Genomic DNA, 20417 nt, shown 5'->3' with positions numbered 1-20417 from the left:
ATTTCAGTCACTGGATGTGCCAGGAAGGGCATGACTTCAGCAAGGTGACTTGCTTGCACAGCAAGGTGACTTTCTATAGGTCACCTTGAATACCCTGAAATATCCCTTGCAGGTGGGGCAAGCAAGTCCATTGCTGGCAGCTCTGGGCAGTGCTTTGCCCACCACACCAAAAATCCCAAGTAACAAGATAAATTTTCCCTGAGAATCTTGTTGCTTGTCCACAAATGGCTAAATTCATTTCTGATAAAAAGGAAACAGCAGGTCCAAAATCCCTGTATCACTTGTGCTAAACCCCATCCTCAGGAAACCAAGGCTTAATACCTAATTATAGTCACCCCCACCCCCAGGAATACACCCTTTACCCAGTCAACCTGGAAATACCTGAACAACACTACTGAGGTAACTGACCTGATGGAGCTCCTTTCTATTGCTAGACAAGAGGCTGCCAATGCATGAATCACTGAACAAAGCCAATTTAATTTTTAAATGTACTTGGCTGAGTTTTTCTCATCTAATACTTCCCAAAATTAAAATTCACATCTCTTGTCCTTCAAAAGGTGAGCAGATAAACTATGGTACGTCCACACAATGAATACGATCAGTGATAAGAAATGAGCTATAAGCCACAAAAAGACATGCAAGAACCTTAAATGTATATTGCATATTGAAAGAGACTAGTCTGAAAGGGCTAAATACTGTATGATTCTAACCATACAGCATCCTGGAAAAGGAAAAACTATAGAGACATAAAAACATCAGTGGTTGCCAGAGTCTTGGAGGGATGAATGAACAGGTGGAAGAGAAGCGTAGGAAACCGTTCTATAGGATACTGCTGAGGAGTACCAGAATAATGCCAAACAACGTGCTTTGGCACATGGAATATTTTGGGCTAAAGTTCACAGAGAACCAGGAGATGCCTGAAAAGCTCTAGAAACAGGCTACGTTTTCCTTTTGTAATGGAAATTTCCATTTATAAAGGAAATATCAATTTGTAGAAATGTCTCCCTCTCCTGTTCCAGGAAGAGTAAAACTTAAGAACTCTTATCAAAGAGAAGTCAGAGCTTAAATCTGCATAACAAACGTTACTAAACAATCCTTGCTTACCCCACACTTTTCCTGGTCACCTTCCCATAACTTACCTCCCTATCCAGAAGCCCAATTTCCTTTCCCTTTGTTTTTGCCTCAGAGGATATATACACCTAAATTCAGCCACACCTCTGAGTTACTTATCTGTGGGTACTCCCATGTGTATGCACAATACCCATGCTAGTAAGCTTCATTCTCTCATTAACCTGTTTGGCGAATCTCATTTATAGGGCCCCAACTGGAGAACATAAATGGATAGAGGAAGAGACTCTTTTACTCCCCTACATTGTAATGGTGGATTTGAAACCAGTACATTAAGAAATGTTAGCCTATTCTACCCTAAGGAAACTCTGGGATGTTGGGTAAGTCAATCTGGTTAGCCAGATCCCCCTAGGTGCCTGCCTAAGTAAAGAAATTGAAGTCAATATAAGGGCAACTTATAAATCAAGGCTTCAGCCAGACCTAAAGCTCACCTGAGAACTTCAGAATTAAAATCACCATATACAGCATCCATCAGATACTCTGTTACCTTCATGATCAACTCCTTAGAGATGGGTTGGGCACCACCTGTCCACAGCAATGGCTATCTCTTCCCACTTCACTGACATTGTGACTCAGTAGGATAGAATCCCTAGTTCCGGTCCAATGGCCATATGTTTTACTTCTACCAAGAGCCAGTAACATACCTCGGTCATGTTACTCTCCCCAGCTCCTAGCTCCTGCTCCCTGGGATTACGTCCCAGCAGTTACTGGCACACAAATGCTCTTCTCAGGCTTTGCTTTCATGGGGAACCCAGGCTACGACATTTCGATCCAGGAGTGCCATAGAAAGCACACCCCCAGGACAAGATTTTAGAACAAAATTACCGATCTCACTTCTGGTGAGCACTGCGGCTTATGGTAACATCATCACTACTGAGATTCATGGTAGATTGGGATGATGAGCAAGGAGAAGGTAAAATATTGGCTTTTGAGATAGCTAAGTCACCTGAAAAGTATGCAGCACTGATAATCCAGGGTTTCCAAATCCACAAACAAGACTCCTCGTAACTAACCGCACAACCCCTGTAACTAAGACAGTGACAGACTCAGGTCAGTTGACTATTAATAAAAAGCACAGTATAAAAGAGTAATTCCTGCAACTCCTAAATTTCTAATCCAGGATTTATTTGTATGGCTTCCCAGAACCTGGAAAGAAATAGTATATCCATGGAAATAATTTCAGAACTCAGTTAAAATGTCCTGGCAGTAACTACCCCCAGCTTCAAGACCCATTAAGAGGTGACCCATCCATAAACAAAGTTTACAGGCCTTTTCTTTTTCCAACCAGCCAAACAAGACCCCCTATATGGTCATAGGTACAAACTGTGGAAGGGGCACTAGTCTAAGAGTGATGGGTTTAATGAAAGCTTGGGCCTGCCTGACATCATGACTCAGTAAGATAGAATCCCTGGTTCCAGGCATGTTTTACTTGTCCAATGGCCAAATGTTTTACTTCTACCAGGAGCCAATAACTTACCTCAAGTTGTTTCTCAAGTAAACTACAATTTCCTGGTATAGGCAGCAAGGATTTGCTCCAGAATCCTGGGGCCCTTCACAGTGATTCTCCCCAGGGAGGGAGAATCCAAACCACGGACCTCTCTGTCACCAGGGGGTCTGTAAATCTCATAGCTAATCTTCAGCCTAGGTCTGCCTTTCCAGAGAGGTACAAAGAACCCTTTTATAAACTACCACATAGGCCCTCCAGCTCTCACTTAGCTACTGTCTGCTCATCAGTAACGTTCAGCATCTCATGATCTGCCTGGAAATTCAAGGCAGCAGCCAGCCCACTCCACTGTCCCTGTAGCCTTGTCCCATGTCTTTCAAACGCCTGAATCATACAGGTGAAAAAGCATTTCCTTCAACCAGGCCATATTCTCGGACTACTACCAATGAAAGTTTTAGCCATGACCATCTTCTTTCTTCCATGGATTACCCTCCCTTCTCACAGATAAATCTGACTGATTGAAGAGGAGGAAGTTTGCTCATTTGTTTCTTAAATTCTACATGTGAGTGAAATCATATGGTATTTGTCTTTCTTGGACTTATTTCACTGAGCATGATACTCCCTAGTTTCACTCATGTAGTTGCAAATGGCAAGATTTTTTTTTACGGTTGAATAATATTCCATTGCGTGTGTGTATGTATGTATTATATATATTATATATGTATATATACATATATAAGATGTGAATAAAGACGTGTATAAGGTGTGTATATACATACACTACATCTTTATTCATCAGCCAATAGACATTTGGGCTGTTTCAATGATTTGGCTATTGTTGATAATGCTGCTATAAACATCAGGGTACATATGTCTCTTCAAATCAGTATTTTTGTATTCGTTGGGTAAATACCAGTAGTGCAACTGCTGGACCATAGGGTAGTTCTATTTTTAACTTTCTGAGGACCCTCCATACTCTTTGCCAGAGTGGCTGCGCCAGTTCACATTCCCACCAACAGTGTAGGAGGGCTCCCTTTCTCCGCATCCTCGCCAACATCTATTGTTTCCTGTGTTGATCTTAGCCATTCTGACCGATGTGCGGTGCTATCTCATTGTGGTTTTGACTTGCATTTCTCAGATCAATGACGTTGACCATCTTTTCATATGTCTGTTGGCCATCTGTAGGTCTTCTTTGGAGAAATGGCTGCTCATGTCTTCTGCCCATTTTTTTTAATTATTCATTTTTGGGTGTTGAGTTTTATGTTTGCTATATATTTTGGATACTAACCCTTTATCAGATATGTCATTTGCAAATATCTTCTCCCATTCAGTGGGTTTCCTTTTAGTTTTCTTGTTTCCTTTGCTGAGCAGAAGATTTTGATGAAGTCCCAATAGTTTACTTTTGCTTTTGTTTTCCTTGCCTGAGGAGACATATAAAGAAGTTGCTATGGCCAATGTCAAAGGGGTGGGGGCGGCAAACTAAGAAACAGATTCTCAGCTAAAGGGAACAAACTGATGGTCACCAGAGTGGAGGTGGGTGGGGGAGATGGGTTAAATGGGTGATGGAGATCAAGGGGGTAATTAGGTTTACATCAAGTCTTGACAATGAGGCTCCCAGGACAGGACTAATGTCCTCATAAGAAGAGAGACCAGAGCATACTTTTTTGGGCATGTGAGGACACAATGAAAAGGCAGCTATCTGCAAACCAGGAAGAAGGCCCTCAATCTCACCAGGAACTTAATCTGCCTACATCTTGATCTTAGACCTTCCAGCCTCCAGAACCATGAGAAGTATCTGTTAAGCCATCTAATCCACAGTATTTTATAGCAGTCTGAGTTAAGACACCCTTATCATTGAGTCTGGGTTGGCCTCTAGGACTTTCTTGACCAATAGAATGTGGTTAAAGGCTTCCTTGGATTTCTAAGATTAAATCATAAGCCTTGCAGCTTCTTCCCAAGCCTCTTGGAATGTTCATTCTCAGAAACCAATTGCCATGTTGTGAGAAAGCCCAATCATCCCCCACTGAGAAGGCCACATGGGAGAGGGCCTAAGGCCTTTGGCCAAGAGCCCCACTGCACTTTCAGTTGACAAGCAGTACTAATCTGCCATTCCTGTTAGTGGGCTGATCTTCTAGCCCCTTTGAACCATTCTAGCTGATGCCACACGGAACCGAGACAAGATGCCTAGCTGAGCCCTCCCTAAATCACAACAAAGTTATGAGCAATATAAACTTGTTTTAGGCCAGTAAATATTCCTGTAGTTTGTTACATAGCAATAGATAACTGGAACAGCCCATGAATGCAACCACTACGGAGAATCCTTCAGAAATGATGCACCATTAAATACCAGAGAGCATACACTAGAGGAAAAACCTCAGGAATAGAAGTAATATAGGAGTTCCTACTGCTGTAGTTTAATTCAGTTGGTTTTTAAAACATACAAGAGAAAAAGTTTTTAGAACATATTCCCCAAAGTTTAACATGGAAAAATTCATATTAGAGGGACATCCTCTAAATTGATGGATCTAGATTTTTGAATTTTATGAAGTTTTTAAAATAAAGTTTTACTAACTCTTAATTTTGCTAAGGACCTGAATCTCTCTTCCATCTGCCCTTCCCACAAACAAAACCTTCCATTAATAAAACTTATATGAATTATTGCTGATGCCAAAAATATAGTCTAATCATATGATAAGAGCAATCCTTTAAACTTTTAAAGAAAGTCATAACTTTGTCATTAATTTCCTGATCTTGCATTTTCTGTAAAATCTTTGTGGTTTTATACTTGCATGGACCAACGTTTGGGAATCTGTTTAAGATATCTTTTAAAGAATCAAAAACATATTTCTTGTTTAAAGAAAATATGCTCTATGGGGCGCCTGGGTGGCTCAGTTGGTTAAGCGACTGCCTTCGGCTCAGGTCATGATCCCGGAGTCCCGGGATCAAGTCCCACATCGGGCTCCCGGCTCAGCGGGGAGCCTGCTTCTCCCTCTGACCCTCTCCCTCTCATGCTGTTTCTCTCTCTCTCTCTCTAATAAATAAATAAAATCTTTATAAAAAAAAAAGAAAATATGCTCTATTAACTCATTCCTCATGTAAATACTGTAGAAGTATGGTCTGATGCCCTCATTGTCCAAATTTGAATCTAATTTTTTAAAAAATAAATTCCTTGAAGATGATTTTTTATTTATATTTATGGTCTGCTTTATATTTCACACATACAAAAAGATCAAAGTATGGTATCAACATATTGATGGTGGGATAAGGTAGCTATGTGAAAGAAAGAAAAAAGTTGTGTTTTTTTTTAGATTTGAAAGAGTGCTCACACACGTGTGTGAGTGAGGGGAGGGGCAGAGAGAGAGGATCTCAAGCAGACTCCCCACTGAGCTAGGAGCCCAGTGCAGGGTTTGATCTTAGAACCCTGAGATCATGACCTGAGCCAAAACCAAGAGTTGGACACTCACTCGACTGACCCACCCAGGCAACCTCTCTCTCACTTTTTTGGGGCAAAATAAATTAGAGTACAACAGATTTTAACCATAAAAGACAAAACACATAAGGACCAAGAAATGCTGAAAATTTTAAAAGTCTGAGTGGAGAACAGCTTTTTAATTATGAGAGAAAATCCGGAAGGCACACATTTTCAAGTCGTGAAATTTGCAAGTCTTTCAACAACAACAACAAAAGAAAAATCTCTGTAATATATTGTAAAATAAGAAACAATCTAAGTATTTGCAACCCAAATGATACAGGACAACTTTAGTTGTCAACCAAAGGACAACTGCACCTCTAAATCAATAGACATGACCACACGATTCATAGAAAATCAAATACAAGTGGGTTTTAATCAGATAGAAAATACTAAATCAAGGGACATCCTCATTAAAACTAAGAGTACATGTGGGATCCGAGCAATCCACTTGAATGCCTCCTGATATTTCCCTGTCCCATTGTGACTAACCATGTACAGCAACCATAAGGCATCTGGTTAGAGCTCGTGGTGGTCTCCGGCACCCCAACCAGGTAGAACTGAACCCTGTGGAGGTGACAGCTGAGGGGGGTAGGGAATGGACAACCAAAGAAAGAAGCTAAGTACCAGCTGCAGTTGCAGGTCAGCTACAATGATGGAGGCTGCCCCTGACCAGTAACCTCCCTTTCTAGATTTTGAGTGAGACATACTCTGGAGCCAGAGAGGAAATCCTCCCCACACTTATGTGGGGATGTAAATGTGCATGGCCAAGAGGTGGATTCCTGGGTCACAGGTCACTGGGATCTACTGCAGGGGCCACAACTGATGGAAAGCAGAAGCAGCTACTCTACTCTGAGCTTTGCCACTGTGAGGTCGCCACCCCCGGCTGCTCTGGCCAATGACTGGGCACAGCAGGGATACTGAGGCCCCACCTGGGGATGTTGGTGTCCTCCGATGGCTGCTTTGGCTCAAGGGCTCCCAGTTGGACTTGAACCTTGCCTGGGCTTTCCAGGTCAGACTTTCAAGTACGGTCTGATGCCCTCTTGAGTCCCTGTACCCTATTTTCTCATTCCTTCTAATAAAATTCTTGTTCCTTTGGGTCCTCTGGAGAGGCTTAGCCAGAGATCAAACAAACACAGTCAACTGAGAAAACAGTAGGAGCCAGAAGGAGTCCCAAGGATTCTGCCTTCTCAATCATTTAATTCATCTTAGGCACATCCCACACTCCTTCCCAGAGAAGGCTCTTTATAGACCCCTAGAACAGCTCATTAGCATTTCTAAAACTACAAAACAGGCAACCATTTACAATGGGGCCAGAAGGCCTGTGGTACAGCATCCCATACTCTTGTGCTTATCTGAAACTTAAGTGAATATTTCCTTCAATCAACATGTGGTTGGGACTAACAATTTCCACCTTTGGAGACCTAGGCATTGTATTTTTTTGTTGTTATATATCACCTGCAAAAAGTCAATAAAACATCTGTAAAGTTTAAAAATAATGAAATTAGGGGCACCGGGTGGCTCAGTTGGTTAAGCATCTGCCTTCAGGTCAGGTCATGATCCCAGGACGCTGGGATTGAGTCCCATGTGGGGCTCCCTCCTTGGTGGGCAACCTACTTCTCCCTCTCTGCCTGCCACTCTGCCTACTTGTGCTCTGTCTCAAATAAAATCTTTAAAAAAAAATAATGAAATTATAACTGTGGCAGTGAGTATACAGGTGGAGGAAAAGTCTCATGGAATCAAGACTCATGGAATCAAGACTCATGGTGCCCATAAGCACACACCCACTTAAAACTCTGGCCTGAGACTTTGCTTGAGAGCATTCTGGCTGGGCTTCCTCTACCTGGAGTTCCTCGGGAGGTCTTCCACAGACAAAAGTGACTGACCTTGACAACACTGTGACATAAAGGCCCCCAAGAAAAAGTTGGTCATTTGACCAGGGCTGTCCCTTAGGAAGCCAGGGATGCTCCTGACTGCCAATCGGGCTGCCACTCACCCAACACCCTCTTGCTGACCTGCCTGCCACAAGCCCTTGAAGCAGGACTCTCTGCAGATAGATCCCTGAGCACATCACCTAGCATCTCCCCTGAAAATCATACGGAAGAGCAGACTTTTCTTTCACTCACTCTGCAGAAGAGGTTGGAAGGAGATAAGATACAAGAAATTTTATAGAGAATATTTTCTCCCATGCTGTAGGTTGCCTTTTAGTTTTGTTGATTGTTTCCTTTGCTGTGCAAAAGCTTTTTATCCTGATGAAATCCCAATTTCATTTTTGCTCTTGTTTCCCTTGCCTTTGGAGACATGTCTAGCAAGAAGTTGCTGTGGCTGAGGTCAGAGAGGTTGCTGCCTGTGTTCTCCTCTAGGATTTTGATGAATTTCTGTCTCACATTTAGGTCTTTCATCCATTTTGAGTTTATTTTTGTGTCTTGTGTAAAAAAGTGGTCCAGTTTCATTCTTCTACATGTGGCTATCCAGTTTTCTCAACACCATTTGTTGAAGAGACATTTGTGGGGGAAAATGGGGTAACCAGTGATGGGTATTGAGGACATGTGATATGGTGAGCACTAGGTGTTATATGCAACTAATGAATCATTGAACATTATATCAAAAACTGATGTACTATATGTTGGCTAATTGAACATAAAAAATTTAAAAAAAGACTCTTTTTTCCATTGAATATTCTTTCCTGTTTTGTTGAAGATTACTTGATCATAGAGTTGAGGGTCCATTCCTGGGTTCTCAATTCTGTTCCATTGATCTGTATGTCTGTTTTTGTGCCAGTTACCATACTGTCTTGATAATTACAAATTTGTAATACAGCTTGAAGTCTGAAATTGTGATGCCTCTAGCTTTAGCTTTCTTTTTCAATATTCCTCTGGCTATTTGGGGTCTTTTCTGGTTCCAAACAAATTTTAGGATTGTTTGTTCCAGCTCTGTGAAAAATACTGGTGTTATTTTGATAGGGATTGAATTAAATGTGTAGATTGCTTTGGGTAGTATAGACATTTTAACAATATTTGTTCTTCTAATCCATGAGCAAGGAATGTTTTTCCATTTGTGTCTTCAATTTCTTTCAGAAGTATTCTATAGTTTCAGAGTACAGATCTTTTACCTATGTGGTTAATTCCTAGGTATGTTATGGTTTTTGGTGCAATTGTAAATGGGATCGATTCCTTGATTTCTCTTTCTGCTGCTTTTTTGTTAATGTATAGAAATACAACAGACTTCTGTGCCTTGATTTTATATCCTGCAACTTTGCTGGCATGTCAGATAAAGGGCTAGTATCCAAAATCTATAAAGAACTTAATAAACTCAACATCCAAAAACCAAAACAGTCAGTCAAGAAATGGGCAGAAGACATGGACATTTCTCCAAAGATGACATACAAATGACTGACAGACACATGAAAAAAATGCTCAACATCACTCATCAGGGAAATACAAATAAAAACCACAATGAGATACCACCTTACGCTGATCGGAATGGCTAACATTAACTCCTCAAGAAACAACAGATGTTGATGAGGATGCAGAGAGAGAGGAACCCTCTTGCACTGTTGGTGGAAATGGAAACTGGTGCAGGCAAACTGATGCAGCCACTCTGGAAAACAGTATGAGTTTCCTCAAAAAGTTAAAAATAGAACACTCTATGACCCAGCAATTGTACTACTAGGTATTTATCCAAAGGATACAAATACAGTGATTCAAAGGACATGCACCCCAGTGTTTATAGCAGCAATGCCCACAATAGCCAAAACACAGAGCCCAGATGTCCATCGACAGATGAATGGATAAAGAAGATATGGTGTGTGTGTATTTGTATATATGTATTTGTATATATATAAATATGTATATATGCAAATGCATATATACACAATATATATGATAGAATATTACTCAGCCATCAAAAAGAATGAAATCTTGCCATTTGCAATGACGTGGATGGAACTGGAGGACATTAGGCTAAGCAAAATAAGTCAGAGAAAGACAAATACCATATGTTTTCACTCATATGTGGAACTTAAAACAGATGAATATAAGAGAAAGGAAGGAAAAATAAAATAAAAACAGAAGGAGGCAAACCATAAGAGACTCTTAACCATAGGAAACAAACTGAGGGTTACTGGAGGGGAGGTGGATGAGAAGATGGGGTAACTGGTTGATGGGCATTAATGAAGGCATTTGATGTAATGAGCACTGGGTGTTATATGCAACTGAAGAGTCACTAAATTCTACCCATGAAACCAATATACTATGTTAACTAAATTGAATTTAAATAAAAATATTTTTAAAGAAGAAATTTTATAGAGAATTAGGCTTTTCTCATGTAAAAATCATTCAACTTTTATTTTAGGTTTTACCTTAATCTATTTCAGTGAAGAGTAACTACAACTATAAAGCAATTCATTGTCAATAATTTATTATGTCTGTAGGTATGTACATCTTAAAATGGTGGGGAAAAGGTTCTCTATATGAGAAAACTTATACCAGGCTTACTATCACCTTGGGGAAGTTTCCTAGTGTTCATTTTTTGTTTCTTTAGCTGCTACATTAGACACATGCATTTGGAGATCAGTTAGCTTTTATATTCACTTAACAGATATGGTTGTGGTCTACTTCAGGTGAGATGAAGGAATGACAAATTTGCCAATGTTTACATGCACCACCTATTAGTAAAGAATCATATAGTTTCAAGTGGTTCAAGCCCTGGATGAGGAAGTCCTATGACAAGGGAGTGAGGAACATGGTTCACAAGAGTGCCCTTGAGCTCAAAAACTGTGGCAGGCTGAGAGTGACTTGTTCCTCTGCCCCATAAGCTAGTGCAGTTACAATCACAGAAACTAGGGCAGCTCCACCCAGACTCAGCCTACACAGCAGCACCAGCTCGGGAGACCCTGATGTAGGCCATTCTGAGCAAAGCTGTAGCAAATGTAATTGTTTTCTACTGCTATATAATAAATTGCTACTAACTTAGTGACTTAAAATACCACCTATTTATTATCCCATGGTTTTTGTAGTTTAGTATCTGGTCACAGTTGAACTGACTTCTCTCCTTAGGGTCTCATAAGAGGCAAACAAGGTGATCACTGGGCGACATTCCCATCTGGAGGATTGAGTAGGAAAGATACCACTTCCCAGATTCCTCAGTTACAAGGAATGAATTCTGCCAGCAGTCACATTAACCAAAGCCAGAAAAGGAGAGTCTCAGATGCTGGAGTCTCAGATCTCAAAGTCCTTGTTCTTTAGAGATCTTAGGTCTAAGTAAGTAAGTCAGGCTCACCCAGGATATTCCCCTTTTTAACAAGGTAAAGTCAACTGATGTGGGACCCCAATTAACATCTGAAAAGTCCCTTGACCCTTGCCATGGAAAGTAATCTAATTATGGTCCTAACAGAGGGAAAAGATCCTGGGGCCATCTTAAAATTCTGCCTAACACAGGAGGTTTTCCCTGCTAATACCAGTTTTACTTACCCCTAACAGTGGTGGAAACCACCCCTTCTAACTACTAACTAAAAGAGAGGAGCTGGGCAAAATATTGGGTACAAGAAGGTGGGGACTTCAAAGGCCACATGAAACGGAATAAGCTGAGGCAGACAAAGATGACCTCATTGATTGAATTAGTGTACTCCCTAAGGAATCCTGACAGCAGAGCCTCAGTGTGCCCACTGAGCAGCACAGTCCTTACTGCTGATGAGTACTGAACAATGTTCAGCATGCCCACACCCAGACTGGGTTGCCTGAGAAACCAGCTTCAACCCTCAACCTTGATCAGCTTCAGTTCAAGGATTGTTGCATCTAGTGGAGACAGCAGCTGCACAGAACTCAACAAAGGCCATCATCAGAAGCACCAGCCAGACTCTTTACACAGAGGAAGCAGTCCCCTTACCCATAACTGCTACAAACACTTGCCCCCTGGGTTCTGCACTTTCTGGTACCTGACCTTGATATGCGTCAGTCTTCTGGTACCTAGAGGGGCTGATACTCTATTTGGAAATCATAAAATTCTTCACCTCAGGATGACTGGTAGATAGTTTGCCAAGAAAGCCAAGAATAAGTGAAAAGAGATCATCCTAGCATGCAGAAGTCCATGTGAAAGAACCATTTCCTGTTTACCCAAACAGGATGGGGGAGAAAAAGCAAGAAGGCTGAAAAGCAGCACAGAAGACTCTCCAGGTCTAACCCTTCAATAGTCACCAGGTGAGATTTTGAACCTCTGAGGAAAATTGTTGAGCATTTAAAAAATATATCCATTAAAGTGTCAGCAATGGCAAATGATGTTTATTCAAACCAAGCATGGGGAAAATGGACTTTTAATGCCTTTCCCCATCCAGGATTCCTGAGTCAGACTTGAAGTCCTTCAGGTGTCTCTGCTTCATGGCTTCCCTTTCCCCTTGATGCTCAATTTGTGGGAGCAGTATTTTTAAACCCCTTGCTTGTCACTGCCCTGAATGACCACAGAAGAAACAAAAAGGTAATTCTCTCTGGAGATAGAATGTTCTCATTTTTCACTCACCTCCCCTCTTCTCCAAAGAGGTGCCCACAAGCCAGTTAGAAAGTGGTTCAGAACCTTCTAGCATTTTTGCCCTGTGTTCTCTCAGGGGCACTAGGCAGATGATTTAAGCACCCATGGACATTGCATAGTTCACTTGCAAATTCTGAGGTTGTGATAGAAACTTCATAAGGAGTAGCAGATCCAAGTGAGAAGTCTCATATACTATGCTGCCTGAAATTTATTATCTGAACATAGAAAACATCACCTTTCTCAATTAGCTTGTAGATGCTGATCCATATATAACTGAGAAATCAGGGCTAATTTATCAAATACTGTAGAAGGAAAGGTACGCTTCAAGATCAATGTCTATTGTGAGGATGACAAAAGAAGAAAAACAGGAATATCCAGTGTTGAGTTGCTGATCTCGTCATTCCTGAAACAGGGCTGACACTGGGAAGATAGGAAATCCCAAAACACACTCTCTCTCACCTAAGGAAAGAGAACCACAGGGTAAGGCTTTCAGGCAGAAAAATTTCATGACCATTTCTAGAAAAGACCGCACAGAGGAAAATTGCCCAATCAGGAAAGATGAGAAGTGTCAAGTAGTATCTACCATGAGAATGCTGTTTGAATTCCAGGAGCCTACAGAACGATTTAAATATCAAAGAACATCAGGGCACCTTGGTGGCTCAGTCAGTTAAGTGTCTGCCTTCGGCTCAAGTCATGATCCCAGAGTCCTGGGATCAAGTCCCGTATTGGGCTCCCTGCTCAGCGGGGAGCCTGCTTCTCCCTCTGTCTGCTGCTCCCCTTGCTTGTGCTCTATCTCTCTCTCTCAAATAAATAAATAAATCTTAAAAAAAAAAAAAGAACATCAAAGATTTTCCTAGCTTTACACTAAACCCCAGTGGACCATCCTTCAATAAGACAGATCTGATACAAGTTCTGGGTTGATCTCTTCCCCCCAAATACATTTTCAGACACAAAACCAAAACGCATGAAAAACAGACCCACCTACCAAGGAACAGCTGTTGCTCAAAGGTACAACCACATTACAGTAATGATCCCATATCAGTTTAGACAATACTTTCATGGGATCACCTTCCAGTGACCAAGAGCTCAGGGTATAGGAGTCTTGAGTAAAGACCTGAATGGCCCAGGCTCATGCTGAATACTGCCACATAATCAACATTTGGTTGATATGTCCAGGAATAAGTTGGAGGTTAACCCCCTTCCAGGACATCCAGAAGGTAAGGCCCTTATCTGGAGCTTCACAGATACTCAGAAGTGAACTCTCTGCCACAGAGAACAAGAGTGTCAGGCAGGCATGTGTTAAAGGATGACCTAGGGGGTCTTCCAGCAGGGCTGACAGGATGAGCATCATACTCCAAAATAAGACCCCTATAGGCAGAGTCCAGCAAAATAGCTATAGAAGCCTTTGCCTTCATAGGACAGGCCAGTCACTAGTCCAACCCTGCCATCAGGTTAAAAACAGCAGGTAATGCAGCTGCAGAAGGGTTTCAGACCCATCTCACATGTCCTTCTGATTCAGTCCTGGGAGGTTCAAATGGGAAGCCAGCACTTCCCAGGCCAAGCTTCACCAGAACACATGGGGCAGCAGGAGTGCAAGGTCATCGCATGGAATAAACTCTTCTCTCACAAATGAGCATAATTTGCTCATATTCAAGTGAATAATTCTTAGAAGTTCAAGGAATAGGGATGTGATTCATGGACAAATACCACCATTTTGATCATCAACAAATCCTAAACTAAGAGGAATATAGTGAAGTATACTCCTGGAAGGGGAAGAAATATCCATATAGTAATATATATACCATTAGAAGTGAGTCCAATTTAGTGAGATATTTACACAGGAATGGAACCTAACACCTTACTATCCATTGCACTCCAATTCAGAAAGGAGATATTGTAAATTTATTCCACAATGTTTTTCTTTGCAAATTCATATCAAATTTTCATTAATATATCAATAGGACCTTATAGTCCTTCATGGAAAATAAGGAAGCTTGAAAAGAAAGGAAAAACCATGCATAGATATCAAGGTAAGCAAATAGGTCTATTTTATCAGAATTATAAAGGTACTTGATTCTGGTTGACAGACTGAGAGGCAGAAATGGGGACAGGAAATGGGATTAGGGGTCTGTGAAGAATCTCTTCTCAGAGGAAAACCGGATTCCACCACAAGAAGATGTCAGAGACCTCACCTATAGTATACGGATAACCTTGCTAATGTAGAACTTAAATGGGAACCCAGGGCACCTGGGCGGCTCAGTTGGTTAAGCGACTGCCTTCGGCTCAGGTCATGATCCTGGAGTCCCGGGATCGAGTCCCGCATCGGGCTCCCTGCTCAGCAGGGAGTCTGCTTCTCCCTCTGACCCTCCCCGCTCTCATGTGCTCTCTCTCTCTCATTCTCTCTCTCAAATAAATAAAATCTTTAAAAAAAAATGGGAACCCAGGAGGTTTGGTATTCTTCAGGAATATTCTTCAGTGAGTACGTGTGGCAGAGACGGGGGTGCTCTGGGACACATCCTCCAGGTGCCTTGCTAGAAGCACTTCTGGAGGACAGCAGCAGTCCTGTTGGTCACATTCAGCAGGAGACCCTCTTGTGATGTGTGTCAAGGTCTGTCCTAAAGCTTTCTCAAAAGTCTTCCCCAAGAGCTCAGCCCCAGGCACAAAGTTCTTGTCAGATGAGCAGGGAGAGGAGGACCTCCACCAGTGAGGTGGATGGAGTTATGACTGAATCCTTGGATCCTGTCCTTCCGGGGAGGACATCTTGTGACATACTCAACATGGTTATACAAGTAAGGTGACCAGCTCAATGCTATGCCCATTACTGGCTGTTCTCCCCACCTACCCCCATTCTACCACTCCAGCCCCTATGCCACCTGGGTAGCTTCCAGTGAAGTACCCGCCCCAGAGTCCAGGTCTCAGATTCAGAACTCAAGGTCCAAACTAATATATTCAGATTTCACTTCATATTTCAGAAAGGGACTATTATTCATTTATTGACCTGAAAAATTGGGTGGAAAATGACAGAAGGAAGAACTGAGGAGAAATGATAGAATGTGAAAATGATAGAATCATTGAGGAAAAGAGGTAAAAGGGGACATTTGACAAAAATTTTGTAATAACAGGAAAGCTATGAGACTAATTTTTTTTAAAGATTTTATTTATTTATTTGAGAGAGAGAGAATGAGAGATAGAGAGCATGAGAGGGAAGAGGGTCAGAGGGAGAAGCAGACTCCCTGCTGAGCAGGGAGCCCAATGTGGGACTCGATCCCAGGACTCCAGGATCATGACCTGAGCTGAAGGCAGTCGCTTAACCAACTGAGCCACCCAGGCACCCGAGACAAATTTTAATACCCCTGTATGTCTGGCCCAGCCTGGAATCTGTCATCCAGGGTTGGGCTTATCAGTCTAACTCTAAGAGACTTTCCAAACCATCTTTGTGACTTGTGTTTGAAGCCTATAAAACTTAGAGCACATGGAAACGGGTACCATAGAGGGACCAACATACATACCCAATATAGGCCCCTGTTTTGGACAATGTGGACAACCTCTGACTTCTAGGACAATCCTCTCCCCTCCAGCATAGCTTGGGGACATGAAAACAAAAGCAGATCTTTGCTGGGATAATCCCATCCACTGGATACCTCTTAGAAAATGCATCAACAAGAACACTCCAGGCACGCTCCCATTTTTCTTCCTACCATTCCTAGCTGTAGTCGTTCTCAGCCCAACTGAACACTGAAAGGACATTGAAAGAGGAGAGGGAGACCACACATTTTACAGGTCAGTGTCCTCAAGTTCACATACAACTCACAATGCATGGCCAGAATTAATTATCTGGCCCCAGCTAATGAAACACAGGGGAAAGTCATCTTTATTCTAGTTGACCCATGAGGAGCTAATGTGATACTGCAAGACAACTTACGGGAGTCGAGGCTCTTATCTGAGGTTTCCCACTTCAGGCCAGCTCCCTTCACTTTCTCTCCTGAATCAGACAGCACAGGGCAGATTAATTATGTAAGGACAGCCAAATCAGAAATCTACTTGGAAAGGACACCATACACTTGTCATTATATTCTGAGGGAAGGGACATACCCTCATTTCCATTTCAGTGGGGGACTGCTGTACTTTTTCAAAAAGGAATCAGGTCACCTCATGAAAACTGCCTTTAGTGAAGAGTTCACTTTCTGCTCATCTACATTACGCACAAGTTGCGGGGAAAGGCAACTGTGTTTATCTCTGACCATGAAGGAATTCTAAGAACACAGACTTCTACACGGCTATCACCAGACCTAACACCAAACACTTCCTTACAGCCATTATCAGACCTAAAACTTTCATATCTTATTTAGTGGAGTACCCCAGTGAGACAGGAATGAAGTCACCAAGATACCTTAAATAGCAACAAAGAAAAGCACCAATGTCAAAATGACAAAATGTGAGCTATCACTGGTGCTAACTTCCTTGAAGGAGTGGTTAAGATCCCAGTGAGGGCCTCCTTCAACAATCTAAGATTCCAGTGAAATATAAAGAGAAATCTTTTAAGTCACACGAGAGGGGTGTAGTGGGAAACATGAGCACAGCTTGGGTGATTCACTCAAACACTTGGTGGCCCACAGGCAATGGCACATACCAGGAAATGGACAGTTTACATTTAGGTCCTGCCTATGGCCCCAGGGCATTATACAGGAAAGCTGCTATCATCTCATTGCTCCAAACAAACCCACATCTACTGAGCACGAGAATCCCCAGGTGCTCAGTGTTTGTAGAACACAGCCAAGACCGGCTCAGTTCTCTCAGCAGTTAACAGGGAACACTCCTACAAAAAAATGCTTCCTCCTGTTGTAAAGGAAGGACTGTGTGGGGAGGACTAGTCTCAAAGGTGCTGGTTAGTCTATTGTTTGCCATCTTTAAGTGTCACACAGTCTGTAGAGTGGTTTCTAAATGTAGGTTTTTTTTCACCATAACTGACAGACCATCTTTGTTCAGCAAAAGAATATCACACACCCAAGCATGAACATTTCAGGAGGCCCCCCTAGGGATGTGGGGTAGTGACAAAATATAGGGACTGGGAATGAGCTTCTGCTCCCTCATCTTGCTGAAGGACCCATAGCCTTTCACAGGCATCTCAACTTTGGACAAAGACAAGAGCTCTTATTTTCCGCTGACAAACATCAGAGAGAGAGAAACCATGGGTGGTTGTAAACTTCCAGGGAATTTTGACTCTAGGACTCTCTCCACCCTACACAAAGGAGGACTAACTTTCCCAACCTGAGTGAGATACAACATCAAAGGGAGCAGTCACCAGCAGTAGGATCAAGGGACAAGAGACAGGTGATGACAAAAATGACTAGCTGAAGTGAAAGTAATCTGAAAGGCTCTATTCTTGGATAATAAGTAAAAGTCAGCGAAGACCAGTACACAAAAGAAAACTCAAGCACCTTACTAGGAGCCAAGGAAGAATCCAATGAATGGAGTTATAATATGCCAAGATTTTGTCATTAAAGCTTCCCACTGAAGACTCAAAATAGGCTTATAACACTCCTGTTTAAGGCATGAAGAATTCCAAGTACACACCAGGAGGGAATTACAAGTTCACAAATCTGTTTCTACGGACTCATCAACAACTGAACCCCCCCGCCCCCCCGCCGCAGCACAATTATCTAGGCTTCTTATGAGGGGTAATCAGGACACCCGGCACTCTAGATTGGCAGTCATCTCATCTGAGGTCCAAGTAGACTCTGTTCACTAATGGAATTCCCACCAGCTTTATCATTTTGAGAAGCTAAGATACATAATTTCCCCTCTCCCAGGAAAAGGTTTATTACTTTCATTTGGTCCATGGCTTGGGAGAAGGCCCCAGGGTGGATTAAAAAGCGGACTAGGGGCTGCAGGGAGGGCCTCAGGCAGCAGCCCTGACACCATGTGGATGCCAGAGGGGCCCCTCAAAGGCTACTGGGCTCCAGAAGTCCCTAGTCTTTCTTGAGGGTGAGCCTTTCAAAGAGAGACTTACCCAGCCCAGACTGGGGACTAGCCGTAGAAGTTAATCAGGTGATTGCCCATATTCTAGATTAGTCTCACCTTTTTAGCTAGGAAGTGGCTCCCGAGGAAGTCACACAGATGAGGGTCCACATGTGTAGGAATTCATAGTGCCTGGCTGGATAAGATTTAACAAAAACGTGTCTCCCTGGATGAGACTAGTTGAAAAGCAAAGAAGGAGTGTCCAGAAAATTAGGCTCCCCTTTAAGGTTTCTGGGCTGAAAACACCTGGATCCTCATTGCAGCTCAATGCACTCATCCAGGGAGTAAATGCTTGACTTAGGAGAAACATTTCTCTTTGGAGGTCACGCACTCCTCGTACTCCCTCTCTGCATGCTCATCAAGAGCCAGCTTGTTCTAATCACACAATTCTCCCTATACCACTGAGCTGATTATTACAGCTTAACATTCCCTCTTTTTCTTATTCCCTTGTTGTACTGATAACATTCACAATAAAGGTGGAGGCAGAGTCTGGCTTAGGGCATTTCACCACTAGAGTGTCTGGTACCCAGCCACTCTCCTTTCTCCTACTAAGGTGTCTGGAGTAGTCTTTTCACTTCCCACCTCAGGGTTTGCTGGCCAAACCCGACACACATGGGCAGAACTCATGGCATGCAGATCCAAAATGGCCTTGTTCAGGTTCTCCAGGACCATGTCAGCTTCCATGGTGTCCAGGGTTTTACCCACTCATCTTGGGATGGCTTCTGCACATCCCGGGTATCATGTTGGTTTATCTTCAAATAATGCTCAATACCTTCAAATTTCTCCTTGGCCAACTTGTGGAAGAAGTGTTCTGTGCCCTCCAGAGTATATCATCCCAGGTGAAATAGCCCAGAGAGAGAGGTGCAGGAGGCCCAAGATGCATGTTGACCAGGTTGATAGCAGCGTCCACTTCAGTGGAATGCTTCTGCAGAACATGGCAGCTCATGATTGATTGTCAATAAGGAGCAAAGCTCAAAAAATGGTGTTCCCTGCCCCTGAAGGTGAAAGGATGGCTGAGAAGGATGGTTCTTATGGTTGCAACTGGAAAGGAGGTTGGAGGCTGGTCAGAGGCTAGGAGATGGGGAATTCCTGGGTCTGTTCCATCCAAACACTGTTGAAGAGACAGATCCATGGGAACACCCAGTGCACTGTTGGTACACGATTCTTTGTACTTCAGAAGGTCAGTGAGGTTCCTGCTTTACACAAGCTTGTTGACAAGTACAGCTACTTGGAGAGGGAAAAGTCTTCATCTTCCTACTGACAGCATGTTCTTTATAAAAAACAAACAGGTTTGTAATATAGCTTTAAGTCCGGAATTGTGATGCTACAAGCTTTGGTTTTCTTTTTCAATGTTCCTTTGGCTATTCGGGGTCTTCTCCGATTTCATACAAATTTTACGATTCTTTGTTCCAGCTCTGTGAAAAGTGTTGGATTTTGAGAGGGAATGCATTGAATGTACAGATTGCTCTAAGAAGCGCATTTTATTTATTTTTTTTTATTTTAAAAATATTTATTCTTCCAATCCATGAGCATGGAACATTTTTCCATTTCTTTGTATCTTCCTCAATTTCTTTCATGAGTGTTTTATAGTTTTCAGAGTATAGATCCTTTGCCTCTATGGTTAGGTTTATTCCTAGGTATCTTATGGGTTTTGGTGCAATTGTAAATGGGATTAATTCCTTACTTTCTCGTTCTTCTGTCTCATTATTAGTGTATAGAAATGCAACTTATTTCTGTGCATTGACTTTGTATCCTGCCATGTTGCTGAATTGTTGTATGAGTTTTAGCAATTTTGGGGCGGAGCCTTCTGGGTTTTCCACATAGTGTTATGTTATC

This window comes from Zalophus californianus, chromosome 2 (assembly GCF_009762305.2).
Source record: "Zalophus californianus isolate mZalCal1 chromosome 2, mZalCal1.pri.v2, whole genome shotgun sequence".
NCBI classification, from domain to species: domain Eukaryota; kingdom Metazoa; phylum Chordata; class Mammalia; order Carnivora; family Otariidae; genus Zalophus; species Zalophus californianus.
This window is presented reverse-complemented; position numbering follows the sequence as displayed.